This window comes from Camelus ferus, chromosome 13 (assembly GCF_009834535.1).
Source record: "Camelus ferus isolate YT-003-E chromosome 13, BCGSAC_Cfer_1.0, whole genome shotgun sequence".
In the NCBI taxonomy this organism is placed as follows: domain Eukaryota; kingdom Metazoa; phylum Chordata; class Mammalia; order Artiodactyla; family Camelidae; genus Camelus; species Camelus ferus.
In genome coordinates, this window is record NC_045708.1 from 24,819,865 (window position 1) to 24,839,757 (window position 19,893).

Sequence of the window (19,893 nt, forward strand, 5' to 3'; positions counted from 1 at the left end):
TATTAAATATAAAACTTTTCATATGTGTTTTACAAATTTCAGAATTTTTATGAAAGTCAATTATTTTAGTACGTTTTATTCTTTGAATGTAATTCTGCAAATTTAGCTTATTGCTTTGGTATAGATTGAAAGTGTACATTTTCCGTTAAGTTATAAGGATAGTTTTATGTTTTCATTATTCATTCAACAGACATATTCATTGTTTAAATTGTACCAGGTATTGTTTTAGTCTTATAAGGGAAGGATAAATTAATTTTGGGTAATTGAAGAGTAAAGAATTTCATTAGTCAGAAAAATTTAGTCTAATAGTTCACTTTGTAATTATCATTGATGTAGGCTTTCCTGGCTCGTCATCTAACTCTTTGACATGCAATATTATATTACTTTCCGATGTACAATGTAATGATTCTGGTATATGTATATATTATGAAATGATCACCACAGTAGGTCTAGTTTAACATCCATCACCATACATAGAAAGTTTTTTTCTTGTGATGAGAACTTTTATGATCAGTCGTTTAGTATCTTTTCAAATATGCAGTACAGTATTAACTATAGTCACCTATGCTATCCATTATATCCTAATGACTTACTTCTTTTATAAGTGAAAGTTTGTGCCTTTTGACCCCTTTCCCCCATATATTCAGATCCTCTCCCTATTTTTTAATCTGAGTGTTTGCCTTTTTGCTATTGAGCTGTATGAATTCTTTGTATGTATGGATATTAACCCCATTATATATATGATTTGCAGATGTTTTCTCTGTATGTTGCCTTTTCATTCTGTTGATGGTTTCCTTGGATGTGCAAAAGGTTTTTAGTTTGATATAGTCCCACGTGTTTGTTTTTGCTTTTGTTGCCTTTTTTTTGTAGGGGGCATGTTAAATTGAAAAAGTCATTCTCAAGACTGGTGTCAAGGAGCTTACTATCTATTTTTTCCTAGGAGTTTTATGGTTTCGGGTCTTATGTTGAAGCCTTTAACCATTTTGAGTTAGTTTTTGTGTATGGTGTAAGAACGTGGACCTGTTTCATTCTTTTGCATGTGGCTGTCCAATTTTACCTGACTCTTTAGAGGCCTTGGAATTATTTGTTAGTAAATCTTGAGAGAGAGGGAGATTGATGGGGGTTGGACAGCAGGTGGCTGCCATTATGATTAAACTTTACACTTTGAGTTCTCAGAACATATTATGATCTGATTTACTCATTTTCCAAATAATGCTATGTGTGAATTGTGTTTAAGTGAAATGTTCATACCCTAAGTATATTTTGGTTGTTTTTGAATCATTTTATTTTTATTATAAAAGCAGCATTTAATCATTGTTGACAATTTGAAAGGTAAAAGGTATAAAGATAAAAATCTTTATAATTTCACTACTCAGTATATTTATTTACAATTATGCTTAAATTTATCTTGCATGTGTGTATGCAAGAATGTTAACATTTTGAGACTGACTTCTTAGAATCAATATTTTATCACATCACATGAAATTTAGATATTACTATATAGGTTGTTGTACCCTCCTTTTTTATGTTGTAGTTGCTTTATTAATTTACATACCAAATCCCTATTGTATAATCTTATAATTTTTATATTCAGCGTCAAACAAATAAAAGAACTCAAGTATAGAAGAATGGTCTGTATTTATAGAATTATATTTATTATTTATTATAAATTTATTATAAATTATATTTATTCAGATTGTTACCAGTTCTGTTGCTCTTTCTTCATTTCTGGTATTCTAAATTTTCTTTTGCTATCATTTAACTTTTGTGTAAAGAACATTTCTTAATTCTTTTAGAGCAGGTCCACTGATAATGAATGCTTCTAGCTTTCCTCATCAGGGAATATCTTTATTTCACTTTTACTTCAAAGGGTATTTTCATTGTATATAAATGTGTGGGTTAACAATTCTTTTCCTTTAGCACTTTCAAAATATTTTCCATTTTCTTTTGGCATCCAAGATTTCTGATGAGAAGTCTGCAGTGATAAGTAAAGTATTGTTTTTCTTTGCCTGTTTTAAAGTTTTTTTCTTTTAGTTTTCAGCAGTTTGATTATGAATATCTTGATATAGATACCTTTAGATTTATCCTGTTTGCTTAGCTTAAATCTGCAGATATATGTCTTTTTTTAAGTTTGTGAAGTTTTCAGCCTGTATTTCTTCAACTATTTCTCTGCACTCCAGTTTTTATCTCCTTCTGGGACTGAGATTACTTGAATGTTACACCTTTTGATATTGTCTCACAGGTTTCTGAGGCATTTTTTTTCCCCCAATCTTTTAAAAATTTTGTTAAGATTAGGTAATTTCTGTTAATCTGTTTTCATGACGCTATCTCTGTTTTGCTAATGGGCCCATGAATAGCAGTTTGTTATAATTTAATTCATTATGGATTTTTTATTGGGGTAAAATATACATAATATAAAATTTACCATTTCACCAATATTTTAAGTATACAGTTCATTGGTGTTAAAAGCTTTCATATTCTTGTGTAACCCCTATCTATTTCCAGAACTATTCCATCATCCCACACTAAAACTCTGTTCCCATTAAGTAATAACTACCCATTACTCCTTCCCCACAGTCCTTGGTAACCACTTAGCAAGGTTTTATTTTGGTTTTTCATTTTCCAGTTATGAAATTTTAATCTGGTTTTTCATTATATCTTCTATTTCTTTGTTGAGACTTTTTGTCTTTCTGTTAGTTTAGAAAGTATCTGTTCTTAGTTGTCGCAGAGTTTTAAATCATTTCTGTTTTCTCTCAGTGTATGTGTCCCATCATAGTAGTATATTCACATCTACCTTATTCTTTGTGTGTGTGTGTGTCATAAAATATACATAATATAAAATTTACCTTCTTAATTATTTTTTATTCAGTGGCATTAAGTATATTCAGATTGTTGTAGAACCATCACCTCTGTCCATCTCTGGAAGTATCTGCTTTATTCTTTGTAAAGTTTCCATAGGATTCCATAGTTTTAATGTGTATTAATAAGTCATTTAGTCATTTTCCTGTAGAGGGACTTTTTTGTAATTTTTCATTGTTGAAAATAATGTGGCAAAAATGTCTGTCCTGCATGTTTTAAAGGTAAGCTTTTATCTGTTATTTTGTTCCCCAGGACAATTCCGAAAGATTTGTAAAGGGTGTGTGTGTGTGTGTGTGTGTGTATTTGTCTGTGTCTGTGTCTGTGTGTGTTGGCTAAGATAAAATCTACTCTATTATCAGTAGTTGCCATTTATTTTTTTAAAAATTATATTAAAATATATGTTATATTTTAATTGTATATATAATATAATTATTAGGGCTTAATTTTTATTTTCTGCTTATCAGCATGATACATGATTATTTAAAATTTTTGAATATTGCACAATTGCTTATAATGGAGATTGTATGTATCAACTCATATAATTTATATGTGATTGATATTTATATTCTTGGTTTAAAGAAATGTTTAGGTTTCAGGTCTATGTGTGTCCTTTCAAAATGGGAGCAGCTAATCTTTAAATAGTTCTAAAACAGCATTTATAGAATTTCATCAGTTAAGAGTTTTAGGGACATGTGATTGAGTTCATCCAATTTCTGTAGCTAGGAAAACAGTTTACCAGGTAACTAACTTATATAGATTATGTCTTTTCTTCACCTTTAGAAAGAGAAAGCATATATAGGCATACTTCAGAGATATTACACGTTCAGTTCCAGACCACTGTAATGAAGCAAATATTGCAGTAAAGCAACTTGCACAGATTTTTGGTTATCCAGTGCATATAAAAGTTATGTTTACACTTTACTGTACTCTATTAAAAGTGCAGTAGCGTTGTATCTTAATAAAAAAAGTGCATACCTCAGTTTAAAAATACTTTATTGCTTAAAAATGTTGTCATCTGAGTGTTTAACAAGTTGAAATCTTTTTGGTGGAGGACGCAACATCTTCTTGCCTTGATGTTGATGGCTGTGGACTGATCAAGGCGGTGCTTGCTGAAGGTTAGGGTGGCTGTGACAGTTTCTTAAAGTAAGTAAGTTTGCTGCATAGATTGAGTCTTCATTTCACAAACAGTTTCTTTCGTAGCATGCAGTGCTGTTTGATAGTGTTTTACCTTGAGTAGAACTTCTTTCAAAATTGGAGTCAGTTCTCTCAAACTTGCTGCTTTATTCAGTGTATGTATTATTCTAACTGCTTTGTCGTTTCAGCAGTCTTCACAGCATCTTCACCAGGAGTAGATTGCATCTCAGGGAACCACTGTTTTGCTCATCCATAAGGAGTAATTCTTCATTGGTTAAAATTTCATCATGTGATTGCAGCAGTTCAGTCACATCTTCAGGCTCCACTTCCAGTTCTAGTTCTCTTGCTATTTCTACCACTTCTGCAGTTACTTCCTCCACTGAAGCCTTAAACCCTTCAAAGTTATCCATGAGGTTTGCAATCAGCTGCTTCAAATTCTTATTAATGTTGATATTTTGATATCTTTCCATGAATCATGAATGTTCTTAATGACATCTGAGATGGTGAATCCTTTCCAGAAGATTTCCAATTGACTTTTCCCAGATCCAATAGTGGAATCACTATCTGTGGCAGCTGTAGCCTTATGAAATGTATTTCTTAAGTAATAAGACATGAGAGTCACAATAACTCCTTGATTCATGAGCTGCAGAATGGATATTGTGTCAGCAGACACAGAACAACATGAACCTCTTTTGTCTCTATTGGAGCTCTTGTGTGACCATGTACATGGTCAATGAGCAGTAATATTTTGAAAGGAATTATTTTTTTCTGAGCAGTAGGTCCAGCAGTGGGCTTAAAATATTCAGTAAACCATGTTGTCATCAGATGTGCTGTCATCTAGGCTTTTTGTTCCATTTATAGAGCATAAGCAGAGTAGATTTAGCATAATTTTTAAAGACCCTAGGATTTTCAGAGGGATAAATGAGCATTGGCTTCAACTTCAAGTTACTAGCTGCAATAGCCCCTAACAAGAGTATCAGCCTGTCTTTTGAAACTTTGAAGCCAGGCATTTACTTCTCTCCTCTACCTATGGAAGTCCTAGATGGAATCTTCATCTAGTAGAAGGCTGTTTCATCTTTGTTGAAAGTCTACTGTCTAGTGTAACCACCGTCATTAATTATCATAGCCAGATTTTGCGGATAACTTGCTGTAACTTCTTCATCAGTACTTGTTGCTTTACCTTGCACTTTGATGTTATAGAGAGGGCTTCTTTCCTTAAACTTCATGAACGAACCTCTGCCAGGCTTAATCTTTTTTTCTGTGGCTTCCTCACCTCTCTCAGGCTTCACAGAATTGAAGAGAGAGTTAGAGCCTTGTTCTGGATTAGTCTTTGGTTTAAGGGAATGTTGTGGCTGCTTTGATCTTCTATCCAGACTTCTAAAATTTTCTCCATATCAGCAATAAAAGGCTCTTCTGCATTGTTATCATTCATGTGTTTACTGGATTAGCAATTTTCATTTATTTCCTTCAAGAACTTTACTTTGCATTCACATCTTGGCTAACTATTTGGCAAGAGGCCTAGCTTTTGGCTTGTCTTGGCATTTGAATGCATTCCCTCACTAAGCTTAATCATTTCTAGTTTTTGAGTTAAAGTGAGAGGTGTGTGACTCTTCTTTTCACTTGAATACTTAAAAGCCATTGTAAAGTTTTAATTAGCTTAATTTCAATATTGTTGTGTCTCAAGAAATGAAGAGCCCTGAGGAGAGGGATAGAGATGGGAAACCACCAGTCGGTGGAGCAGTCAGAATACACAACACATTTGTCAGTTACGTTCACTGTCTTATATAGCTGCAGTTTGTGGCACCCTGAAACAGTTAAAAATGGTAATAACATCAAAGATTACTGATCACAGATAACCATAAAAGATATGATAATGAAAAAATTTGAAATATTGTGAGAATTACCAAAATGTGACACAGACAGGAAGTGAGCAAATGCTTCTGGAAAAAATAGTGCTGATGGCTGACTTGACAGGGTTGCCACAAACCTTCAATTTGTAAAAAATAAAGTATCTTCAAAGCACACTAAAATGAAGCATAGTAAAACAAGGTATTCCTCTGTGCATTTAGTAAAAAGTTCATTACTGGTAAGTGAAAATTTCTTCAGAAATAAATCCACACACTTAAGGTCAGTTTATGACAAAGGAGGCAAGAATATACAATGGAGAAAAAACAGCCCCTTCAGTAAGTGGTGCTGGGAAAACTGGACAGCTACTTGTAAAAGAATGAAATTAGGATGTTCTCATATGCCATATACAAAAATCAACTCAAAATGGATTAGAAACCTAGGTGTAAGACCAGATGCTTTAAATCTCCTAGAGGAAAACATGGGCGGAACACTCTCTGACATAAATTGCAGCAATGTTGTTTTGGATCCCTCTCTTAAAGCAAACAAAAGCAAAAATAAACAAATGGGACATAATTAAGCTTAAAAGCTTTTGCACAGCACAGGAAAAAAACATCGACAAAATGAAAAGACAACCTATTGAACGGGAAAAGATATTTGCAAATGACATGATCAATAAGGGATTAATATCCAACATATAAAAACAGCTCATATAACTGAACATTTAAAAAAACAAACAAACAAGCCAATTAAAAAATAAGCAGAATTGAATAGACATTTTTCCAAAGAGAAAATGCAGATGGCCAACAGGCATATGAAAAGGTCCTCAACATCACTAATCATTAGGGAAATGCCATTCAAAACCAAAAGGAGATGGCTGTCATTAGAAAGAACACAAACAATAAGTGTTGATGAGGATGTGGAGAAAAGGGGACCCTCCTACACTGTTGGTGGGTATGTAAATTGGTGCCGCCACTGTGGAAAACAGTATGGAGGTTTCTCAGAAAGCTAAAAATAAAACTAACCATATAACCCAGCAATTCCACTCCCAGGTATATATCTGAAAAAAACAAAAACACTAATTTGAAAAAATACATGCACTCTAACATTTATAGCAGCATTATTTACAATTGCTAAAGTGTGGAAGCAACCAAACTGTTCATTAACAGATGAATGGATAAAGAAGATGTGTATACACACCCACATACACCCACACACACCTACACACACACAATGAAATACTACTCAGCCCTAAAAACGAAGGAAATCTTGCCATATGCAACAACATGGATGGACTCAGAGGGTATAATGCTAATTGAAATAAGTCAGAGAAAGACAAATACTGTATGGTAGCAATTATATGTGGAATCTAAAAAATACAAGAAACTAGAGAATAAAACAAAAAAGAAGTAGACTCACAAATATAAAGAACAAACTAGTGGTTACCAATGGGAAGGGGGAGGGCACTATCAGGGTAGAGGATTTTAACAAAGGGTGATGGGATTATTTGAAATTATGTGTGTGAAACTTTTGAAAATTGTAAAACACTATAGAATTTAAAGAATCTTTCATTCAATCAAAAAAAAAGCTGTTAGAGCAGGTAGAGATGCTGCTGTGAATTTTACACTTAGATTCCAAAGATTAATTGAGGAAGTAATTAAGATCATCAACTATTTAATGTGGGGTAGGCCTGTTTTGGAAGGCAGTCCCATCAATAATTTATCTGATGAAAGACATGGGATCATGAAGTGGTCATAAACTGAAAAGTATACTTATGAAGCCTGAGGAACTTGGTAAAGGCAAATTTATGAACAGAAATGAAGAATATGATTGTGGCAGAAAGGATGAAGATATCCTAGAGGCAGTGACTTTGACAAAATTTTCACATTAAAGGAACTCTTGGAAATATATGACAAGATTGAAAGGGCAAAGTATACAGTGTTGGAACTTGGAAAGTATTATGAAGTTTGCTAAGGCGTGGAAAAAAATACTTGTTCTGTGCGTGGAAAAAAATACTTGTTCTGTATCATAAGTTACACTAAGAAAAGAAAAAGGTGAGCACTGTCTATTCCTGGTAAGGTTTTTACAAAGAAAACAATTTGTTTCTCAATGTTTCTTATGTTTTAAATTATAAAGTAGTAAATATTAGTTAGAGTGTTTTTTGTTTCCCTGTACGTTTTTAGCTGACAGTAAAAGAGTTCTAAATGTTTTTAAAATTTTACAGATCACAGAACAATGGTAATTTTTTCCCTTTGATTATTCACTGCAAAGTGAGTACTGCCTGTATAAAAAATATATTTTCCCATAACAAATTTGTTACATTTTCCAAGTTGATAAAATGATTATAAAGATGATCAGTATGAATAAATTTGAAAGTATAAGTAAGGGATGTTTGAATTGAAGTAGCAATAGGGAAAGCTAGCATTGACTTGTGGGGTTGAGGGAAGAAGATTGGACATTTAATTCCGAGTGGTCTGTTGCAAACATAAAAACTACTTGATGCTCCTGCTTAATTTTTAAGACTCTTGTGAATTTTGAAGTACATTTAGGATGTTTGAGTTTTTAGTATATAACGAATTTTTAATTAGTTACTAACTAGTAAAAGTAATTCTTTTGTTCAGCAAACATTTATTGAACTGTTGTATGTTAGGCATTGTTGTAGGTGCTATGCTTACAGCAGTATGGAACTGACAGAAATCTCTAGACTAGGATATACTTTAACTTGCCCCCTGCTTTATGAAATATGGAATCTCTAATTCTTTATGAATCTTGATTTCATATAGGTTCTGTTGAAAGAAACTAGGTTATTTTTACAATTTGGTTAACTCTAAAGGCTTTTGTATAAAAACAGTGTTAAGTATTTCTTTTTCAGATAGTCTCCAAAATGGGGTTACAGCTCCAGGTTTGTATAACCCCTGTCATTGTCAGAAGATTGGTCTACAAAAACAATAGGATATTTCATGATACAGCATTAGAAATGTGGATGGGTACTTGATTTCTTATAGCTTCTTGAACATGGGAGTAAAGCTTTTATAGTTGCTATCATAGATACATCTGTAGTAGAAGTGCTGGGAAAGAATTGTGAATTCTGTTTAGTTCAGGATGTTGGATGTATGTGGATTATGTGAGATTATGGCATCATTAAAGAGTTGTAACTTCAGCTCAGTCACGAAAGCTAAATGAATATTCACTATTGATTTAAGATTGCAAAAGCTTAAGCGCTGTGCACAGTGGTGTAGAAGCATGAAACTACCTAATAGATTGAGTAGAGCATTTGCTTTGGGGATGGGGATGTAATGGGAACATGAAGGCAGGAAAAGATGAAGCAATAGAGGAAGTGGGGCCAGATTTTGGAGATTCGGAAGTTTGGGGCTTTTTTCAGGGGAGCTTTTTTGAGGGCTCTGTGTGTATGTTTGTGTATTCTCTTAACTTCTTAGTACCTCTGTTTCTTCATCTGTAAAATAGAGGTATTAACAGTACTTATTTGATGAGATTTGGGGGGGTTATATTGAATTAAGTCATGTAAAGTGCTTGAAAAAAATGCCAGGCACAATGTAAGATTCTTCCTAACTATTAACCACTTATTATAATTGTTTGGGAACATTGCTCAGGTCATCTAAAAAATTCCATTATCAGGCAGTTGATAGAAATGATAGAAAGATTCTTATTCAACATTTTAAAAATGAAAATAATTAAATATAAATAAAGCAACAAAATGCAGGTTTAAAAAATGAATAATATCTTTTCCTACAAAATTGAAAATGATGAATAAAACTTCATGTCAGGTAGTGGTGAAGTTCTTGAGAAACAGGTACTTATCCTACTAGTATCTGTATATATTAGTGGAATGCTTTTGGTGAACAATTTGTTAACATCTGTCAAAAATTTAAGTGTCTGTGACCTTTAACCTCATGATTCCGCTTTTAGGAATTGATTACACACACACATGTGTATATACACATTCATGTAAATAAGTCAACTTTATGTACAAGGATGACAACTTCAATATTACATTTGGAAAACTTGAAGTATCCCAAATGCTTATCAGCATAATATAGTACAAGACTGTGCAGCTGCTAAAAGGAGTGATTTATGTTGTTGTTGTTTTCTGGTGGGGGGTAATTAGGTTTATTTATTTTTAGCGGAGGTACTGGGGATCAAACCCAGGATCTCATGCAAGCTAAGCATGCGTACTACCACTTGAGCTATATACCCTCCCCCTTAAAGGAGTGATTTAGATCTCTGTATAATGAGAAATTTCCTTGATACACTTAGGTTTAAAAAAAGAGAGTTCTGTTTCCATTTATTTGTACCTTTGCTAGTCTGAGAGAAAATGGTATCTCATTTTAATTTTGACTTCAGGTGAGATTGAATGTTTACTGCTTATTTATGGTCTTTGATCATTTCTATTTGGATGCTACTCGGTAGGTTTTAGGATGGCTTTATAAGTAGGATATTAACCATTGTGATTATTATTAATACGAATGTTCCCCCATTGTCTTTAAGTTTTTCCAAACAATTTTTATTTTTAATATGGTCAAGTTTATTAAACTTTCTCATGAGAATTTGCTTTTATTTCTGGTTAAAAGACTTCTTGTCTTGTAGTGTTTTCTTTTTTTGTTTGTTTTGTTTTGTTTTCAGTTTTTTTCAGTTTGTTTTCAGTCTGTCAGTATTTTATTTCGGTATAAAATGTGAGGTGGTGATCCAGATTTTTCCACCTTAAATGGTCACTGGTCATACTCTAATTCTTATATACGTTGAACTTTATTTTTCTATTCCGTTTCATTAATCTATTGCTTGCTGTGGCAGTACCACATATTCTAGTTATTGTATCTTTACATATAATAGGGCATATTTTTCTCCTTGTTACTATTATAATTCAACATTTCCCTGGATGTTCTTTATACTTTTATTCTTTCACATTTCCTCGATAATGGTTTTGTCTAGTTACCTCTCACCTCCCTGTGTGTGAGGAAATTGAGTTCTTCATAGTATTGATTTTTTTCTTGTAAACATGATATATCATCTATTTACCCTTTGAAAGGTTTTGCAGTTTTTTAATAATGATTTTTTTATATTAGGTTTATTTTCAGAACTTTTTGTATGTAGTTGTTATTGTGAATTGGATCTTTTATATATTAACTAATTATTGCTGGTTCACAGGAATGCTGTTGATTTCTTGAATATTGTAAAGAGTTACTCTATGGATATGTATTCTTATTCCTGATATTTTTTCAGCCTATGCTCTTGGACTGTTTAAGTGGATAGGCATATAGCCTATAAAAAATGATAAGTTTGTTTCCTTTTCACTGTTTTTACACTGTACATTGTTTCTTGTTGCATTGGCTAGTACTTTCAGAGCAAAGTAAAACAGTAGTAATATTCCCGCATTGATGGTAATTAAATGACAGATATTCGATCTTATCTGCCAACTTCAATTGATTATTAATGGAAAACTGAATTTTGAGTTGAGAAGAATTCTGGTAACATCTGAATTTTGTATGAAAGAGTGCTTTGTTGATTAGTGGCAGAAGGAGAAGTTTAGAAGGAAGAGTGGTAGAAATGAAGTATTTACTATTCTCATTTTGTATTTCCTTATTAAATTTGGCTTAAAATTTGGAAGAAATATTCTCTAACATATTAAATAATTGCATTCTGTTCTATGTGTTTGTTAAACTATCAAGTAGAAAAGTCCTTGTTTATACAGTGCTTGTGAAAACAACAGGTGGTCACATGGCATGATAATTTTTAAAAAATATAAAAAATATTACTTTGTAGTATATTACTAAATTTAAAGATGACCTTCTTGTATTAAAACGTATAGAACCTCTGTTGCTAATATCATTTCCCACAATGGTTGTGTAGTATGTTAATAAGTGTTATCCTTCAAAAGGGTTCTGTAGTCAGGTACATTTGGAAAATGCTGGGTGAAACAAGCAATACAGGTTTCTTTAGTTTTAGAGTTCTTAGTATTTGATAAATTGACAAGTATTGTTAATACCTTCTTTAGAGCATCTTGCAGGTTTTGCATGACAAATACTGAGAAATGCAAATTTATGGCATTCAGTTAATTAAAAAGATACTGCGACAACACAATGTGCTAGGATCTATGGGAATCCCAGGATAAGAAAGACTTAAAGACTTATCTAGAAAGTGATACTGACATATTCATAAGTTAACTGTGCCACAAGTGACTATAAATGAAGTATAAATCAAGTACTATAGAGCAGAAGTCATGAATTCTAAATGGGTATTTAGAAGAGGCCTCATTGAAGAGCCGCATTTTAAAGAAGCGTTGGGATTTAATCAGTTAGAAATCATTCCTAGTAGGAGGAAAACAATAGGAGAGATAGGATGGGAACACTGGGTAGAGTAGGAACTGACTACTCCATAGCCAGAGTGATTGTTTTCAGAACTCAAATCTTCCTTCTTGCCATGTCCTTTAGTGGTTTTTCTTGGGATAAAGTCCAGTGTCTAAACATGACTAATACTTAGGATGACCAAACTGAGACACTTTTGAGAATGAAAGGAAGCACACTGACAGGTACATGGAGATGATAGGCCTAAACTGAGATGCTTTCGGCTAACTGGAATATGTAGTCACCCTGTCTGTGAAGAATGTCTTGCAGTGTTTGGCTGATGGTTTGTTGTCAGCTTTTATCTTACAGTGATGAGCTGCTGTAGCTAGAATTCTAGTCCACTTAGCCTTTTTTATTCTTTGAATTCTCTATTTTTCCTCCTGCTAAGAATCTTTACCTTAGGTGTTTTTTTCTTGAATCTTTTCTCCCACCTTTTCACCTGTTTTAATTCTTAGTCATCTTTCAGATCTTAAATTAAGGAACAATTTCTTTGCCTATTCTGACCTCTTTTAAAGTTTAGCTCACCGTGGCGAGTAGAGATTTAGCTAAAATACCAAGATATGTTAGAAGTAGAAATGATAGTTCTTACTAGTGATCAATTGAAGGGAATGGGGGAAATTTTTTTGAGAGTTCTTGTTTAACTCAGGGTGGTTAGGCTTCTACTAAAATGAAAAAGGGACCAGTGGTGAAAAGAGTAAGTTTTAGAGAAGATAGTAAAGTACATTTGACAGGTTTCAGTCTCTACTTAATCACTCAAAAGCCTAGCTTCAGCTCCCTCAGCTATTTTAGAGCTGTTGGTCTGTTCCTTAGTTTTCATTGAATTAGTTTATCATATAAACGCTCAAATTGTTGCAGATACTAAAATCAGTTTGAGAAGAATGTTTATGGTATTAGTATTCTATCAACTATATTCATGGAATTTGTGAAGTTATATGGAAGATAAAATTAACTTTTTAAAAATAAAAATTATCCAGTATTCAATAAATTTCTAATTGTGATTTCAAAAAATTATTAATTTTAATTTTTTTCACAGGTGGTTGTGGGTGGTTTGTCTATCGATTCACAGTATATTGGGTTTTTAGACCCCTCCAGGGTTAGGGAACTTGAGTGTTTTGTTTCATATAAAAATATACATACTTTAAGCCCAGTGCTTAATTTTTGAAATACAGAGGGTTACGTCATTTCCCTAGTGCTTTCCTTTTATTTTAAGCAATGGGTATATTTTTACAAATGAAATGTTGTAGTGAACCCCAGTTTTCAAAACAAGGGATTTTTATTACAAGCACAATAATATTGCTTACATTTACTGTATATTTACAGTTTGCTAAATACCATGCTACATATTTTCACTTAGTCATCCTGACAATCCTGGGAAGTGTAGGTAGCACTACATCTATATTTTATGGATAAGGAGATTTAAAAAATAAAAACCTCTCAACGTTAGAACGTTCATGTTATAACTTTAAATATGCAACAGTTACATATTTTGAAATGAGTGGAAACCATGAGCCTTTTTAAAAAGTTATTGAAGTATAGTCAGTTGATAATACCATGTCAATTTCTTGTATGCAGCATGTTTCAGTCATACATATACATACATATATTTGTTTTCATATTCTTTGAAAGGTTAATGTAAGATATTGAGTATAGTTCCCTGTGCTATACAGTATAAGCTTGTTTATCTATTTTATATATAGTAGTTAGTATCTGCAAATTTCGAGCTCCCAATTTATCCCTTAGCGCCCCATTTACCCCCTGGTAATCATAAGCTTGTTTTCTGTCTGTGAGTCTGTTTCTGTTTTGTAAATAAGTTCATTTGTGTCTTTTTTAAAGATTCCACATGTAAGCAATATCATATGGTAATTTTCTTTCTCTTTCTGGCTTACTTCACATAGAATGATGATCTCCAGTTCCATCCATGTTGCTGCAAATGGCATTTTTTATGGCTGAGTAATATTCCAGTGTGTGTGTGTGTGTGTGTGTGTGTGTGTGTGTGTGTGTGTGTGTGTGTGTGTACACGTACGTACATCTTTTTTATTCATCCATGAGACTTTTGATAACTGGAAATGAACTGGTATTTTGTGTCTTAAATGTGTACCTGTATTCATGTATTTTTTTTTTTTTGATTTTACAGTATTGAGAAAATTGTTGCCCCTACAGAACAGTTATTACAGATTCTTGTCTTTTAAGTTCAATTAAATCTTTCCAGAAACTTGAGGGATGAGTAGTAGTACATTATTTCAAAGCTAAATTACTGTTTCTATCTAGTTTCTTATTTATAAATACATAGGTTGGACAAGAAGCAACTAAACACATTTAGTGAAACCACCATATTATCACAGAGCTAAGTCTGCTTGTACATTCATTGTCACCTCATTGGTGAAATTATAGGCTAAGCAGGTGTTCTTGAGTCCTGATGGAGTCCATAATTGAGAGAAGTGTTAGTGTTACCTGCTTGTGCAATGTTAAGTGAGTAGTCACCAGCAGATCTGAATTAAAACAAATAAAGACAACAACAAAATCAAAAGAGTCAAACATAGACTCTCCTTAATTGATGCTGTGCCTTATCAAGAAGTTCAAGTATATAAGAGGTTTGCATTAAAATGAAGTAACCTTATAACATATGAAATGGCACCTGAGTGCCTTCATTGTATTAAACATACCATTTATTTAGCATATTTGAATATCCATTTTTAAAGTTACTCTTTAAAAAATACTGGAATATGCCCACAAAACATCTCCCTAGTTAATCTTACTTCAGTAGTGCTTTTCAGCTTTTAATACCTAAACTTGATAGAATTATTTTTCCCAATGTATTTTTAAAGCAGCTCAATAGAGATGTAATTTGTATGCCATGCATTTCACCCATTTAAAATACATAATTCAGTACTCTTTAGTATTTTCACAGTTGTGCAGTCACATTAATTTTAGAACATTTTCATTACCTGAAAAAGAAAAGGCAATATTGTACAAAAAGGGCATTATCTTCAAACACTTGGATTCTTTTCAATACAGACAAGTGCTTTTCATTCTTTGGCTTGCAGAGTCATATCTCCCACTTCCCTTTTGTTCTGGAGCATAGCTCATTGAGTGAAATGAAAGATAGAGTGGCCTTTACTATTTCTTTGCTTTGCTTTCCTTTCCTTTTCTGTGTTTTATAGTAGAATTCAGTTATGTTAAATGTGTTTAATAAATCACCTGCTCTGCAATTTTTAAATTTCTCCTTTGTTTACTTTTTGAATTCTGAAATTATATCAAGATTTTGTTTTTTAACTTTCTGTTTGGTATTTGATGGACCCGTTCAATCTCAGATTATGTTCATATATTTAGTTCAGGGAAATTTTCTTCAGTTATTTCACCTCTGTATTGTTTTTTCCCTTGAGGATGCCTTTGAGATTGCTATTAGACCTAATGGTTTAAACTTCTATGTCTTCATATAAAATAGCTTCCAATTCTTTGACTTTTTGTTTTTGGTTTTTGGAAACTCAGAACTTTGTCATTAGCTTGCTCAATAAAATTTTTATTTTTGCAGTCATTTTCTTGTTTCCAAATATTTTCTCATGTCTCCTTTTCATGGCCATCTGTGTTTAGTTTTTTGCATCTGTAGTCTCTCAGATATCTCAGATACCACTTAAAATATTTTTTAGAAGTTTCTTTTCTATAAATTGTTTCCTTCTGAAGTGGTGATTCTGTTAATTCACCTTGAACCTTCTCTTTCACATAGTTAATTTCTTTCAGAAACCTGAGATCCTGGGTTGTCTGTTCACATTAATGAGTATCAGATACTGTTGATTACTATAGCTAGCTCTTGTGTTTCCTCTGTAGTTATGTAGGTAGCTAGGTAGTTCCTTTTCCCTGAAGTTTTTCCCTTGAATGGGGAGACATGCTCTTGTGTTTTAGTAGGTAAGGTTTATCAAGAAGTAGCCTTCCAATAATAAAAATCAAGGAGGAAATAAATAAAATAGAGATTAAAAAAACAATAGGAAAAAATCAGTCAAACCAAAAGTAAATAAAATCGACAAACCTCTGGCCGAATTCACAAAGAAGAAAAAAGAGAAAGCACAAATAAGCAAAATAAGAAAGGAAAACTGAGAAATTACAACAAATAACATACACATACAGACTATCATATGAGAATATTATGAAAAACTATATGGAACCAAAATGGATAACCTAGAAGAGATGGACAAGTTTCTGGAAACATACAGTCCACCAAGACTGAACCAAGAAGAAACTGACCATTTGAACAAACTGATCACTAGAAATGAAATCGAATTTAGTAATAAAAAAACCTCCCTACAAATAAAAGTCCAGAACCAGATGGCTTCACCAGGGAATTCTACCAGACATACGAAGAAGAACTCATATCAGTCCTTCTCAAACTCTTCCAGAAGATTGAAAAGGAGGGAATACTCCCAAACTCATGCTATGAAGCCACCATCACCCTGATACCAAAACCAGGCAAAGACACTACCAAAAAAGAGAATTACAGGCCAATATCACTGATGAACATAGATGCAAAAATCCTTACCAAAATATTAGCAAATAGAATCCAAAAGCACATAAAAAAGATTATACATCGTGATCAAGTGGGGTTCATCCCAGGAACACAAGAGTGGTTCAACATATGCAAATCAATCAATGTAATACATCACATCAGCAAGAGAAAGGACAAAAACCATATGATCATCTCAAAAGATGCAGAAAAAGCATTTGTTAAGATTCAACACCTATTTATGATAAAAACTCACTGAAGTGGGTATAGAGGGGACATATCTCAACATAATAAAAGCTATATATGACAAACCTACAGCCAGCATAGTACTCAACGGTGAAAAACTCAAAAGCTTCCCACTACAATCTGGGACAAGACAAGGCTGCCCACTATCACCTCTTCTGTTCAGCATAGTCTTGGAGGTCCTAGCCACAGCAATCAGGCAAGAGAGAGAAATAAAAGGGATCCAAATTGGAAAAGAAGAGGTAAAAGTGTCACTATATGCCAATGACATGATAATATATATAGAAAATCCTAAAAGGTCCACACAAAAACTACTAGAACTCATCAAAGAATTCAGCAAGGTAGCAGGTTACAAGATTAACGTTCAAAAATCAGTTGCATTTCTTTACAATAATGAAGAATCAACAGAAAAAGAAGGTAAAGAAACAATCCCCTTTAAAATAGCACCCAGAATAATAAAATACCTAGGAATAAATCTAACCAAGAAGGTGAAAGAATTATACACAGAAAACTATAAACCATTGATGAAGGAAATTAAAGAAGACTTAAAAAAAATGGAAAGATACCCAATGCTCTTGGATTGGAAGAGTCAATATTGTTAAAATGGTCACACTGCCCAAGGCAATCTACAGATTTAATGCAATCCCTATCAAATTACCCAGGACATATTTCACAGAACTAGGAACAAATCATAATAAAATTTATATGGAACCACAAAAGACCTAGAATTGCCAAACCATTACTGAAGAAAAAGAAAGAGGCTGGAGGAATAACTCTCCCAGACTTCAGACAATACTATAGAGCTACAGTAATCAAAACAACATGGTATTGGTAGAAAAATAGACATATAGACCAATGGAACAGAATAGAGAGCCCAGAAATGAACACACATACTTTTGGTCAACTAATCTTCGACAAAGGAGGCAAGAATATACAATGGAATAAAGAGAGTCTCTTCAGCAAATGGTGTTGGGAAAACTGGACAGCAGCATTTAAATCAACGAAGCTATAACACTCCCTTACACCATACACAAAAATAAACTCTAAATGGATCAAAGACTTAAACGTAAGACAAGATACAATAAACCTCCTAGAAGAAAATATAGGCAAAAGATTATCTCACATACATCTCAAAAATATTATCCTAGGGCAGTCTAAACAAGCAATGGAAATAAAAGCAAGAATAAGCAAATGGGACCTAATGAAACTTACAAGCTTCTGCACAGCAAAGGAAACCATATGTAAAACAAAACGACAACCTACAGAATGGGAGAAAATTTTTGCAAACAATGAAACTGACAGAGGCTTGATCTCCAGAATATATAAGCAGCTCATACGACATAATAAGAAAAAAGCAAACAACCCAATCCAAAAATGGGCAGAAGACCTAAACAAGCAATTCTCCAAGGGAGAAATACAAATGATCAATAGGCACATGAAAAAATGCTCAATATCACTAATTATCAGAGAAATGCAAATCAAAACTACAATGAAGTATCACCTCACACCAGCTGGAATAGAACGACCATCATTCAAAAGTCCATAAATGACAGATGCTGGAGAGGCTGTGGAGAAAAGGGAACCCTCCTGCTCTGCTGGTGGGAATGCAGTTTGGTGCAGCCACTGTGGAAAACAGTATGGAGATTCCTCAAAAGACTAGGAATAGACTTACCATATGACCCAGGAATCCCACTCCTGGGCATATATCCAGAAGGAACCCTACTTCAAAAGAACACCTGCACCCCAATGTTCATAGCAACACTATTTACAATAGCCAAGACATGGAAGCAGCCTAAATGTCCATCAACAGATGACTGTATAAAGAAGATGTGGTATATTTATACAATGGAATACTATTCAGCCATAAAACCCGACAACATAAACGCCATTTGCAGCAACATGGATGTTCCTGGAGAACGTCATTCTAAGTGAAGTAAGCCAGGAAGAGAAAGAATACCATATGAGATCGCTCATATGTGAAATAAAAAAAAACCATAAATACAAAACAGAAACAGACTCATAGACATATATTACAAACTTGTGGTTGCCAAGGGGGTGGTGGGTGGGAAGGGACAGATTGGGATTTCAAAATTTGTAGATACTGACAGGCATATGTAGAATAGATAAACAAGATTATACTGTATAGCACAGGGAAATATATACAAGATCTTTGGTAGTTCACAGTGAAAAAAAATGTGACAATGAATATATGTATGTTCATGAATAACTGAAAAATTGTGCTCTACACTGGAATTTGACACAACATTGTAAAATGACTATAACTCAATAAAAAAATGTTAAAAAAAAGAAGCAGCCTTCCTCACATTCTTGCCTCATTGATGAGTAGTAGGCAGGAAAGCAGGAGGTTGGAATGCTCACACTTGCCTTTAAAGACTAGGTTGAAATATGCTACTGTGTTTATTACCTCCTGGGTGGAGTTGCTTCTGTTTTACTTTTTTCCCCCTCTATATCTGTTTTAAAGCTCTGAAGTTACCTGAAACTTGGCTCTGCTTCTGTCTTTTGCCCTAATGTACTCAAAAAGGGACCATCCCTGTAATATGGCTAACGTTCATTTAAAGAGCAGCAGATTTTTGGCTTTAGCCTAAGAGCAAAACCTGTTGATGCTAATTTTCTGTTAGTTTTGATTAGAAGTTTTATATGGTTCTTAATAAGTGATGTTACTAAGTTCTCAGCAAGTGTTGGGTGTGTTTGTTATTATTGCAGATATACATAATTCTCTGTATTTTGTGACTGAAAATGATTTTTTAAAAATTAGTAGCTTTTTTATAGTGAGGGCATGCATTTATCTCTTCATTTTTGGTTTGAGGTCTTTGGCTTGAGAACCCTTTTATTCATTCTAAATATTATTTTACTCTATTTGGCATTTTTGTTTATGTTGTTGTGAATTCATATACTTTGGGTCAAAGATTACAGCTCTTAGGGGAGTGGGGAGGATCA

At 33.3% G+C, this 19,893-nt stretch overlaps 1 protein-coding gene and 1 long non-coding RNA gene across 5 annotated transcripts in view; one reads left to right on the plus strand and one right to left on the minus strand.

The window, feature by feature from the left end:
- The window catches only part of ZMYM4 (zinc finger MYM-type containing 4), a 145,644-nt gene that overhangs the window by 35,783 nt on the left and 89,968 nt on the right, over positions 1–19,893 (plus strand). The window lies entirely within an intron of this gene.
- Positions 12,051–18,865, minus strand: LOC116668341. Its single transcript, XR_004325501.1, has 3 exons — positions 18,854–18,865; positions 13,516–13,521; positions 12,051–12,577 (listed from the first exon to the last, which is right to left on the minus strand). It is a non-coding gene; the product is annotated as an uncharacterized LOC116668341 (long non-coding RNA).